The sequence below is a fragment of the Hydra vulgaris genome, chromosome 12 (genome assembly GCF_038396675.1).
Source record: "Hydra vulgaris chromosome 12, alternate assembly HydraT2T_AEP".
NCBI lineage: Eukaryota > Metazoa > Cnidaria > Hydrozoa > Anthoathecata > Hydridae > Hydra > Hydra vulgaris.
In genome coordinates, this window is record NC_088931.1 from 42,797,501 (window position 1) to 42,810,000 (window position 12,500).

Genomic DNA, 12,500 nt, shown 5'->3' on the forward strand with positions numbered 1-12,500 from the left:
TGCATAATAAATTGCAATGCTTTTTAAAAGGTTCGGTTGTTGCAATAAAAAACAATATTTAAAAAAGAGCGCTAATTGAAATGCACATGTTTTTGATTAGATTGGACTAACTGATAAACATAGCATTATTCTCTCTAAATTATGTTGATAAAATATAAAACTGTTTAACTGATAAAATATAAAATTATTTCACTATACTATTGCATAATAATTACTATTTTATGTAATGAATTGTATGTATTATAAATTAATTAATAAGGAATTTTTGATTGAATAATTCTTAAAATGCCTTAAATTCTTAAAATAAAAAAATATAAAACAATTTTTATAAACAGTAGACTTTTAGACAGTTTTATAGCTCTTTGTCAAATTTTTTATCAAATAAGTAATGTTGTTAACAAATAAATGGATAGCTAGCTAGAGATAGCTAGTGCAAAAACCCCAAAACAACGCTCATCTAAAGAATTTTTTCATGGCGCAATAAATGACACTTGTTATGTACAATATGAATGTTACAAATATATGTTTATAACAAATATAAAACCAAGCTTTGTGTTTAATAAGAAATTTTTTAACGGAATAAACAGATAGCTTGTGCAAAAACTAAAAGCTCTCATAAGAAGCTGTTTAGAGGAGCAGCTCACATGGCTCGCCATGTTTGTTTTAGGAGAGCTTTTCTCCGCTCTCGCGCTAATTTTTTCCCACCAAGGCCTTTATATATATATATATATATATATATATATATATATATATATATATATATATATATATATATATATATATATATATATATAAATTTGAAAATTTTACGTTCCAAGCATTTTTTATTTCTTCACTTTATTTTATTATCTTCAGATCATTCAGAAAGTTTTGAAAACATGTGTCAAAAACTTAAGATGTTTCGAAAACATTTGTGGTAATTTACAATTATTTAAAAAAAAAGCTTAATTGCAGCATAAATTGTGTGGTTTGCATTTTAATCACTTGGCAATTTTTGATTTATTAATTAACTTGCTCTAAACTTTGATTTATATACTATTTACATATCTGTACAAAATGTTGAAATCAAAGAGAGAAAAACAAAAGAAATTAGCTATAACGCTCATAGGTCTGTTTACCTGCTTAACTCGCCTTTAAGCTATTTACCTACAAACAAACTCCCATCGAATCAAAGTGTTATTTGATATTACTCCTAACTTCAGCTAGAGATAAGCGATTCAAACCTATTAAAACAAACTTTTCATTTTCTCGAGCAAGAGAGGATGCTATATGCAAAGGGAGAGAAGAGTTTTGTAACTCAAATACCGAAAAATACTTTTTACTCCGACAAAATGAAAATATTTGGAAGTCTCCAGGTTTCAGAAATTATTTGATTTCTGAGAGAAGCATAGTGGAAAAGTTTAAATCTCTATATAGCAAATACAAAATTTTGTGCAACAGTAAAAGTTTTCAAATCAAAAGTTTTCAAATCAAAATCAAATCAAAATTCAATGCTAATTTCCGACAGCCACACAAATGAATTTTACAATATAATAGAGGAATTGCTTGACATCAGTGCGAAAGACTTTGAGAAGAAGTTGAGACGCGATGAATCAATGCGTCGTGATATTTCTGCTATAAAAGAAGATTTGGCCTTCTTAGATGATCAAAGGTATTTTTTTTCTAAATTTTAAAGATTTCACCAACTGAGATCAATTGAAAAAAAACATATGCACTTATTTTTCCTAAACATAAAGAATAATTTTTCGGAGAAATTTGGTTTTTTTATTTAAATTTATCTTATGCTAAGTGTTTTAACAACTTTTTGCACAGAACTAACAGAAATATGATCATATCTTCTAAAATTGACAATGAGCTTGAAGCAAGGTTTCAGAAAAATATCGATAGATGCAAGAGAAAAGAAGAATACAAAGATCGAGTACAGAAGAAGAACGATTCAATAACTCGTGATAACAAAGAGGAAATTGGTGAAAAAAGGCAATGGAACCATAATTTTTTTTCTAACAATGATATAGATTTTAATTTAGCGATGAGGAACCTACAGAACCTTAAAAGCAAGAGCTGAATCACAATTAGGTAATATCAAAGTATACTTTGCTCAAAACTTAAAAATATTCATTTCAAATTCTGATTAAATCGAAAGGGAGAATATAAACAATTTTCTCTAATAAGCATGGGCATTTTAAGTCAAATCATTCAGTTTTTGAAGTAAATGTATAACTGAGTTAAAAATCTTTATATTAATTTAGATGCTGGAAGTGTATTTGTTGAGTCGGAAGTTTTTGTCCCAAATAAAAATGTTAGCTTTCACAAAGCAAGCTCAAAAAGTAGGCATCAGTTTAGACCAGCATACTTCAGAGTAGTAAAGAAGATTACCAGTGAGGGTCTCATTGCAGCAACAACTTCCACCAGTATAAGATCCAGTCTCAGCATTCCAGATCAAACCCTTCTTATTGCAAGTGCAGTAAACTATTTAGGAGGAGATGTTAAACAATAGAAGTTAAGCAGAGAATCTGTCAGAAGGCAACGTTACAGATTTTAGAAAAGGAAGGAGGCCAGATACGTAATCAATATATTGATTTAATGCCTAATAAGATGTTAGTTTTACATTTTGATAGGTAAAATGTTAAAGCATATTGAGGATAACTCTAGACAGGCCACTGCTACAGATAGACTATCGGTATCTGTAACTAGTCCAGAGTTTGAAACCGAAGATGATCTTTTACTTGGTGTTGTGCCAACTGAAAGTGGTAAGGAAATCGATATGACTATAAGTATTATGAATCTCCTAGAATATTTTGAAATTTGTGACTATATTATAGGATTTTGATCTGACACCAAAGTAAGTAACACTGGATGGAAATCTGGTGCAATAACTATTATTGCAAGATTTCTTGGTAAACTATTTCTTTGGTTATTATGTGGACACCATATTGCCGAGATATATATTACTTGGGCTTTTAATGCAATTTCAAAGGAAACATCTAAAGCCCCAGCAAATGAGTTGCTAAAATATTTTCAGCACAAATGGATAACAGAGTTTTATCCAAAAGTTTCAGCCAGTGGTGCTGTAGAAAAGTTCAAATGATTTTCTGAGCAAGACCTTATTGTTGGCAGTGACCTATGCAAACTCTATTTGAAGGCTAAAAGGTTTGTAACTAAAGCACTAGAACATGAAATTTTCTCCAGGTATGTAACAATAATATTAAATGTAACAGTTTTTCCATGCATACACTTTTTTTTTAAGGATATTAAATAAAAATAACAATGTTTTAGGAATGATTATAAGCATCTTGTTGAATATTGGTGTATTACATGAACGTTAAATCTGAGAAATTAAATAATTTTCACATCTATCAGCTTGGCGCCTGTCACAATTCAAGGTTTATGGCCTATGCAATATACTTTTTAATGCTTGATATGACATCCACAGTCATTGAATATCTGACTCCTGAAAAGAAACATATGGTCGCAAGGGTAGCATTTATTGTTGCTATTTATTACGGACCTGCTTTTCTTAAATCAGGTAAAGCAGAGCATGCCGTTTTAAATGATTTCAATGCATTTAAAATTGCTGAAACAATTAAAAAAGAATGGGATTATGAAGTTGGAAACTCACTTCATAAAAGCATGAGTACCACACATGGTATTTGTTTCTTAAAGTTGTCGTACTATTGCTAGGTGACCCTCATATGAAAGCAACAACTGCACAGAAAGAAATATTAGCTTAATTGAAAATTTTGTTCACACTTCCCACAATGAGGATCAGAGACAAAACATTCTTTTGGTAGTAAGGGAACATAGAAAACTAATTAAAAAAGATATGTCGCTTAAGGAACTGGTAAACCTGAAACCTAGAGTTGAAAAATTAATGTAAAATAATATCTATAAACAGTGTTTTATTTTTCTTAGATCAAACAAAACTATAGTTATAAACATATTTTAACCTCAATTTGTTATAAAAATCGTCATTTTAAAAAAAAAGTCTTCATTTTAAAAGGAGGGTGTGGGTGCATGTGCCCCTTTAAAATTATTAAATCACATTTTACATTATTTTTCCAACTCTCAGGACCGACAACACTCTGTGTTGCCTGCCCTGAGAGTTGGAAAATTAATGTAAAATAATAGTTAATTATAACATACTACAAACAGCGTTTTTTTCTTCTTCTTAGATCAAAGATCAATCAAGAATTTAGTTATAAACACATTTTAACCCGTAAAATAACAAAGTTCAGCCAATCCTCAATATTTGAAAAACTACATGTAGCACTTCTAACGAAGAAAAATAAATAAAATTTTGTGTTTAGACTAACTGAATGTTGTAGAACAGGTTAAGCAACTGCGGTTTTTGATTTTAAAATTTCATTTTTGGACCCTAATTTGTGTCACCCTAATATACATACACACACATACATATATATATATATATATATATATATATATATATATATATATATATATATATATATATATATATATCAGATGTGGACAGGAAAGGCGTGCGATCGCACTCTATTCCTGACCACATATTTATTTCTTTTTTACGACAACTTAACCACTGCATTTTAGATTTTTGAAAACGTTTTAAAAACTCGCAAAATAAATTATAAGGTAATAAAGCAAGAAATTGCTTTTAACGATTGTATACTATAAAAAAAAAAATTTTTTTAAGGGTAATTCCATGTTAAATCATCCAGGTCATGTCACCCCATGTTTGGGATTTTGCTAATTTTTTTATATGTTATAGGGTTTATAAAAATTAAGAAAATTTAAAATTTGGAACCTCCAACCCCTTACGGTTCTTGAGATATTCAGGTTTCAATTTTCTTATTTATGCTGACTCAGCATTTTTTGCAAAATGTATTTTTGTCATTAAATAGCAATAATTAATGGACGAAATAAGGTATCATTCTGAAATTTGGTACATAGACAATCTTCCATATGGCGGATACAAATATTAGATTTAAAAAAATTTTAGACCATGTTAAGTACATATAAATTGAATAATAATGGCATTTATTTTGGGGTATTTTGACGGTCAAATTTGTGATGTCACCTTGATAATTTTTTTTTAGGCATTACTATAACTTACAATATAGGTATCAAACTTCACTATTAATTAAAAATATATTATTGCATTTTTTGACTTTTCTAAATTCAGCCTTTTAAGTAAAGCTTATATAAATGCTGAGTCAGCATAAAATTTATTGCTAACTTAATTATAAAAAAAATTAGCTATATCTTAATTTCTGGTTGTAAAAAGTCATTTTCAAAGTCATTTTGAAGGCAATAATAGATGTATATAAATATAAATTCTGAATTTTTCGTACCTGGGGTAGGCCCCCCCGCCCTCCCAAAAAAAACGAAAGTTTTCCTAATTTTGTAAAAAGTGTTTTTTAAGTCATTTTGAGGGCAATGATAAATGTATACGTATTTATAAATATTTGGTACCTGAGGGAGGCTTCCCTTCCCCCTCCCCCATTTTTATTTTATTGCTTCTGTTTAGACTTCATTCTGTAAATATTAGTTTACTGTTACTTTGCAGGAATTTTATATTTGCTTAACTAATTAAAGAATGTTATGAATGATACTATATGATTGGTAAATAAAATAAAATTTAATTACCTTTTAATCATATATATAAGGAAGTCATATAATATGACACATCCTAACAAATAATTTGTAATAAGAGTTTTCTATAAACCAAATAATGTTCATGGTATTTCTAAATAAATTTATTTAGTAAAATATATAAAAATCAGATTTTTCGAATAGATTAAAAACTTTAAATGATAGAAAAGTGTTCTATTGGATTAGAATGTAATGTTGAATGCCACAAGCAAGGTTTAACAAGAAAACAAGGTCTTTTAGATCTATCAGCGTTTTCAAGTGTTGAAAAACAAGAGTTATTATGGAGAGCTGGTTTATTTGATTGTGAAAAATTGTTTACAACAGTTAACTATTATCATAGAGAATACTTTGGAGCTGCATTTGAAAGAAAATTTCAGAAATGCTGTAATCTATATAAAAAACATGGAAATCGAAAGAAAAATGTGAAAGGTAATTTTTATACTATTTTGATGAAACAGTTTATTATTTTGATTAAAATAGTAATTAAATAAATTTTAAAAAAATTAGGTACATTTATAAAGTAACAATTACACTCATTTGTTCTTTACAATGATGGTGAGTTGATATAGTTTTTAGAAATGATTGTTTCCTTTTTTTCATAGGAAATGTGAAGATATCGCTATCAATGGCAATAACTCTAAAAACACAAGAAATTGCTGCTGTACCTGGGTGGAAATTATGCAGTAGTTGTTACAAAAGGGTACATTGTATAAATAAAGAATTAAAATTAATTGATCAATTGAGAAGCTAGAAAAGCTAAAAAAAAACACGGAATTTTGCATAAACCATCATCAAAAAAAGGAAAGTCGCTTTCCCACGCAACCATTGATCTTGTTCATAGCTTTTATCAAAGTGACGAGTACACACGAATGCTGCCTGGAAAAAAAGATTTTGTGAGTATAGGGAACAGGCAACACATGCAAAAAAGACTAATATTGATTAATTTAAAGGAACTATATGTAGCATTTAAATTCCAACATTCTAACTTAAACGTCAGATTTTCTAAGTTTTGCAGCCTTCGCCCTAGATGGTGTATAACCACAAACTCGTCTGGCACCCAATGTGTTTGTGTCTGTACCTATCATCAGAATGTTAAGTTGTTAACTGATGCTCTTAAAATTGACAAAGACTATAGAGATTTGATGGAAATGATTGTTTGCAATAGGGATAATGTAGAGTGCATGTTACATCGATGTCCGTTATGCCCTGGTATTGCTGCTTTAAAAGAATTCTTAACAGCAAAGTTTGACAACAGCGATAAAGAAATAACAATTAACCAATGGCAGCATACAGATAGAACTACGCTGATCAATCAAAAAATTAATATTGAAGATGTTATCGACCTTATATGCAATAAAATAGATAAATTAACATCTCATTCACTTATAGCTAAAAGTCAAGCCAAGTACCTCAAAGACTGTAAAGAGTTATTAAATCAAAATGAGTGTATAGTATTAGGTGACTTTGCAGAGAACTTTTAATTTATTGTTCAGGATGAGGTGCAAAGTTACCATTGGAATAAACCAAAATGTACACTTCACCCTATTATTATTTACTATAAATCAAATGATAAACTACTATTAAAGTCATTTTGCATCCTTTCTGATGACGCTGAGCATGATGTATACTTTGTATATAAAATACAACAGCTCATTACCAATTACATTAAGGCAAACATTCTACAGATTAGTAATATTAAATACTTCACTGATGGATGTGCAGCACAATATAAAAACTTTAAAAACTTTATTAATCTTTGTCATCACAAAGAAAACTTTGATATTGATGCTGAATGGGTTTTTTTTGCTACTAGCCATGGTAAGTCTGCTTGTGATGGCATTGGCGGCACAGTAAAACGATTAACTGCACAAGCTAGTTTAAAAAGAACAGTGACTGGACAGATTTTGGAGGTAGATAAGATGTTTGAATTTTGTGTAACCAATATAAAAAACATTCAATTTATTTTAGTTTATAAAATAGAAATAAATGAAGTACGATCATCATTGCAACCAAGGTTTACTATGGGAAGAACCTTGCCAGGAACAAGATCCTTTCACCATTTTATACCAATTGATAAATATACAATTTCTTTTAAAAGGATGAGTCAACAAACTGATGTTCAGACATTTAAGCTTGTGCAGATACTAAATGAGCTGGTTGTGCAGCAAGTTATTTATAATCATATGGACTATGTAGCTTGCATGTATGACAGCTTTTGGTGGATTGGAATTATAAACAAAAAAGATGAAGGAGAAGGAGATTATAAAATTCAATTTATGCACCCACATGGTCCCAGTCCATGTTTTTCTTGGCCTGCACGAGAAGATATGTGTTGGGTCCCATCAAATCATATTTTATGTACCATTGATCCGCCATCTACAACAAATGGTCGTGTATACAAAATTTCAGAAATTGAGTTGGCAAAAATTATTGAACAAAATAATCAAGATTTTTAGAAAAAGTTTCTATTGCGTCATTATTTTTATACTTGTATATAATTTTTTTAAATATAGTTACAATATAATTGTATGTGTAATTAGCACAATTTGGCCACACAAATAAAAATCTCTTGGTAACTTGTCTTTATATATTTTCATTAAAACATTTTTGGAAAGATTTGGTAATATGCCTAATTGCGACCCCCAACCTAGCTGGCATCCAAAAGCTTGATGGAAAAATTTTAAGAAAGCAATCCTTATTTTATTGGTATAACAAAATTAGCAAAATTTATATATATTTTTCGTGGTAGGGCGGGTGAGGGGCAAGCCTACCCCACTAAATATTTATAAATACCTAAATAATTATCATTGCTCTCAAAATGACTTTAAAAATAACTTTTTACAAAATTAGGAAAATTTTCGTTTTTTTTGGGAGGGCGGGGGGGGGGGGCCTACCCCAGGTACAAAAAATTTAGAATTTATATTTATATACATCTATTATTGCCTTCAAAATGACTTTGAAAATGACTTTTTACAACTAGAAATTAAGATATAGCTAATTTTTTCATTAATAAGTTAGCAATAAATTTTATGCTGACTCAGCATTTATAAGCTTTACTTGAAAGGCTGAATTTAGAAAAGTCAAAAAATGCAATAATATATTTTTAATTAATAGTGAAGTTTGATACCTATATTGTAAGTTATAGTAATGCCTAAAAAAAAATTATCAAGGTGACATCACAAATTTGACCGTCAAAATACCCCAAAATAAATGCCATTATTATTCAATTTATATGTACTTAACATGGTCTAAAATTTTTTTAAATCTAATATTTGTATCCGCCATATGGAAGATTGTCTATGTACCAAATTTCAGAATGATACCTTAATTCGTCCATTAATTATTGCTATTTAACGACAAAAATACATTTTGCAAAAAATGCTGAGTCAGCATAAATAAGAAAATTGAAACCTGAATATCTCAAGAACCGTAAGGGGTTGGAGGTTCCAAATTTCAAATTTTCTTAATTTTCATAAACCATATAACATATAAAAAAATTAGCAAAATCCCAAACATAGGGTGACATTTTTTGATTTTTTTGGATGATTTGACATGGAATTACCCTTAAATTATTGTTTAAATTAAGTTAACAAGTGCATTTTTTACGATGTAAATGTTTTTAAAACAACTTGTATGGTTAATTTTATAAACAACAACGAAAACGATTGTTTCAATAAACTTTTTGATAAAACCATAAATTTCATTGTCGAAAACATTGCGAAGTTATTTTTTTGCTGTTTTATAAACTTTCTAATTAAATGTTTTTTTACTACCCTAAGCACTTCTTATAAAATTTACAAATTTTACCAATTGTTATTAATAAAAAGTATTATACATTAATTAACAAAGAATATCATAGAAAAATTATATTTTATTTAAAAGTTTGTGTATGTTATTACTATGTTTGAATGCAATTTTATTATCTATTTTATAAACAACTATGACTTTTAAGAAATATTGTGTCTTTAATAATTTTACTAAAAGAATACATAAAATTAGTAGCCCGATTCCGATGTAGCCGGTCTATGAATTTCCTAATCCTAACCCTTACCATATTTGTTTTTTGAATGCACGGGTTATTTTCTTAAGAAAAAAAGTTACGCCTCTGCTTATTCCAATAAACTTTATAAAAAAAGAAAAGAATAAATTTTTAAGATTGATAAACAAAAATAATAGTTAAGTATATAATACTAATTTGAAAATTAAAAAACTTTCTAAATAAAAATTCATATTAAAATACTAGAACTCGAAACTCACACCGACCATAGAGCTTGCATTAAATATTATCTTTGATAAGTCTTAATTGTGTAAATTAAAATACTTAAAATTTTATCGCTTTACAATTTGTTCAGTTTAGACCTATAATCTGTACTAAAGTTTGCTTTTAATAAACAGATGTAAAAAACATTAAAAAAGACTAAAGTTTTAAAGTAATTCAACCTTAACATAAATATAAACATAATTAAAAATAACTTTCTAATGGAGTTTTAGTTTTCTTCGGGTTAGATTAGTTGATATTTTTATTTTTTTTAATTTCTTTTTAAAATAGTTTTTTATAGTTTAGCTTGTTTTTAATTTTTTTTTTCAGCGCGTTATCAAATAACTAAAAACCCGTGGTCAAGCTTTCAAAATAAATAATAGCGAGCGTGGTCAGGGATAGAGTGCAATCGCATGGCTTTCCTGTCCACGCCTGATATATATTTTTATATGTACATTAACTTCCATTCTCTTTTAAAAAATGTTTCCTATTTCTCAGCTCAACAAAATTTTGTTAGTGGTGCAGTGATAGTTAGAACTTCTTAAGCTCAATAGGTATAGTCAGGGTTGATAGGTTTAAACTATATGTTTTTTTTATTTATTTCAAGCAATCACTATGAGAGTTAGAATTACTGCAAGCAATCACTATGAGAGTTAGAAGTTATTGGTTTAAATCATTTGAAAAATATCAATTTAAACCAAAATAATATTTTTTAAGCAACTTTAAATTTGCAGCAGCAAAGGAGGGGTATTTTTTAAAAACTATATCTTTCATATAAATACTTAATAAGATGCTTCTGAAAATATATATTTTCATGTATTTTGAATTTACAGTATATTATTTCTTTGACATTTCATATTTGTTTTTAAATGTGGCAACAGGTCAATGTGATATAATTATATATATATATATATATATATATATATATATATATATATATATATATATATATATATATATATTATATATATATATATATATATATATATATATAACAATATGAAGCACATTCAAAAAGCTCTTAGCAAAAACAAAAAGTGAATAACTATAATCTCAACTTTACAACTTATTAAAAGTTAAATTATCTTATTAATGATTTGCCATTCTTCTTCTTGTTATTATAGCGCTTGTCAAAATTTTTGTACTTGATGACATTTTTTATTCACAAAGAATGCATATATATCGATATATGTAAAGAATGTTTATATATATAAATATCATAGATCATGTGTATATATAATATATGTATATATATATATATATATATATATATATATATATATATATATATATATATATATATATATATATATATATATATATATATATATATATATATATATATAGATCTATAGTTTGTTGTCTTTGGGAGGAGAGGAAAGAAAAAAGTGATTCTTATGCCAACACATACAATACTTTTAATTACTTTTCACTTTCGTCCAACATTTGCGTGTTGTCAGAAAGTTAAAAACCATTAATTTAATTACAAATTAATTGTTTTTTAAAAAAGCCACAAAAACACAAATTTAATTGACCAGAATACTTTTTAAAACATTCTAAATGTTTTTAACAATATAAACAATGTTTTTATTTTTATTTTTTTTATTAAAATGTTTTTATTTTTGTTTTTTTTAATAAAATATTTTACTTTTATTTTTTTTACTGTAAATCATGCACGGTGTGCTGCTACATCGACTATCTTATAGCCTGACTCACTAGGGAGTGCTGCTACATCGACTGATAAATAGCCTGACTCGCAAGGTAGTGCTGCTATATTGACTGACAAATAGCCTGATTCGCAACAAAGTGCTGCTACATCTACTATCTTTTAGCCTGACCCGTAAGGTAGTGCTGCTACATTGACTGAGGGTTTGGTTGGATTTTAACTTTTACTTTTTGTCAACAAAATATGGAAGAAAACTTTCAGACAACATCTACGGATTGTATATATATACATATATATGTATATATATATATATATATATATAAATATATATATATATATATATATATATTTATATATATATATATATATATTTATATATATATATATATATATATATAAATATATATATATATATATATATATATATATATATATATATATATATATATATATATATATATATATATATATATATATATATATATATATATATGATTTTAGTGTAGAAATCGTGTATAAGAGTGTATGTTATACTAATAAGAAAACATCAAACAATACAAATTCTCTTAATACAAATAATAATTTATTTTGAGAAATTTTCACTGGGTTATGGATACCAGCATCATCAGCTTGTAAAATATTACAAAATTTTTTGAACATTAAAAAACAGTTTAATAAAAAAAATTTTTATTGATGAAAAAGGCTATGAAAAAGTTGAACAAGTTACTGAAAAAGCCCGGAAAATAATGTTTATAAGATCAAAAGAAAGATTATTCAAAAAGTTTAATATTCTTCAAAACGAATTTAAGAATAAACAAAAAATTAAAAACGGTAAATTAACTACACATAATAAGAACGCTGTTTTGAACTTATGCAATACCGAAATTCCTAATAACCAAAATGATCTTCTTAATCTTGGTCCAAACTTTGTACCTTCTTTAAAAC

General features: G+C 27.3%; 1 protein-coding gene across 1 annotated transcript in view; it reads right to left on the minus strand.

Moving 5' to 3' along the window:
• Window positions 1–12,500, minus strand: part of LOC100214064 (ras-related protein Rab-10-like) — a gene marked incomplete at its 5' end in the record, with an annotated part of 33,955 nt that overhangs the window by 16,650 nt on the left and 4,805 nt on the right.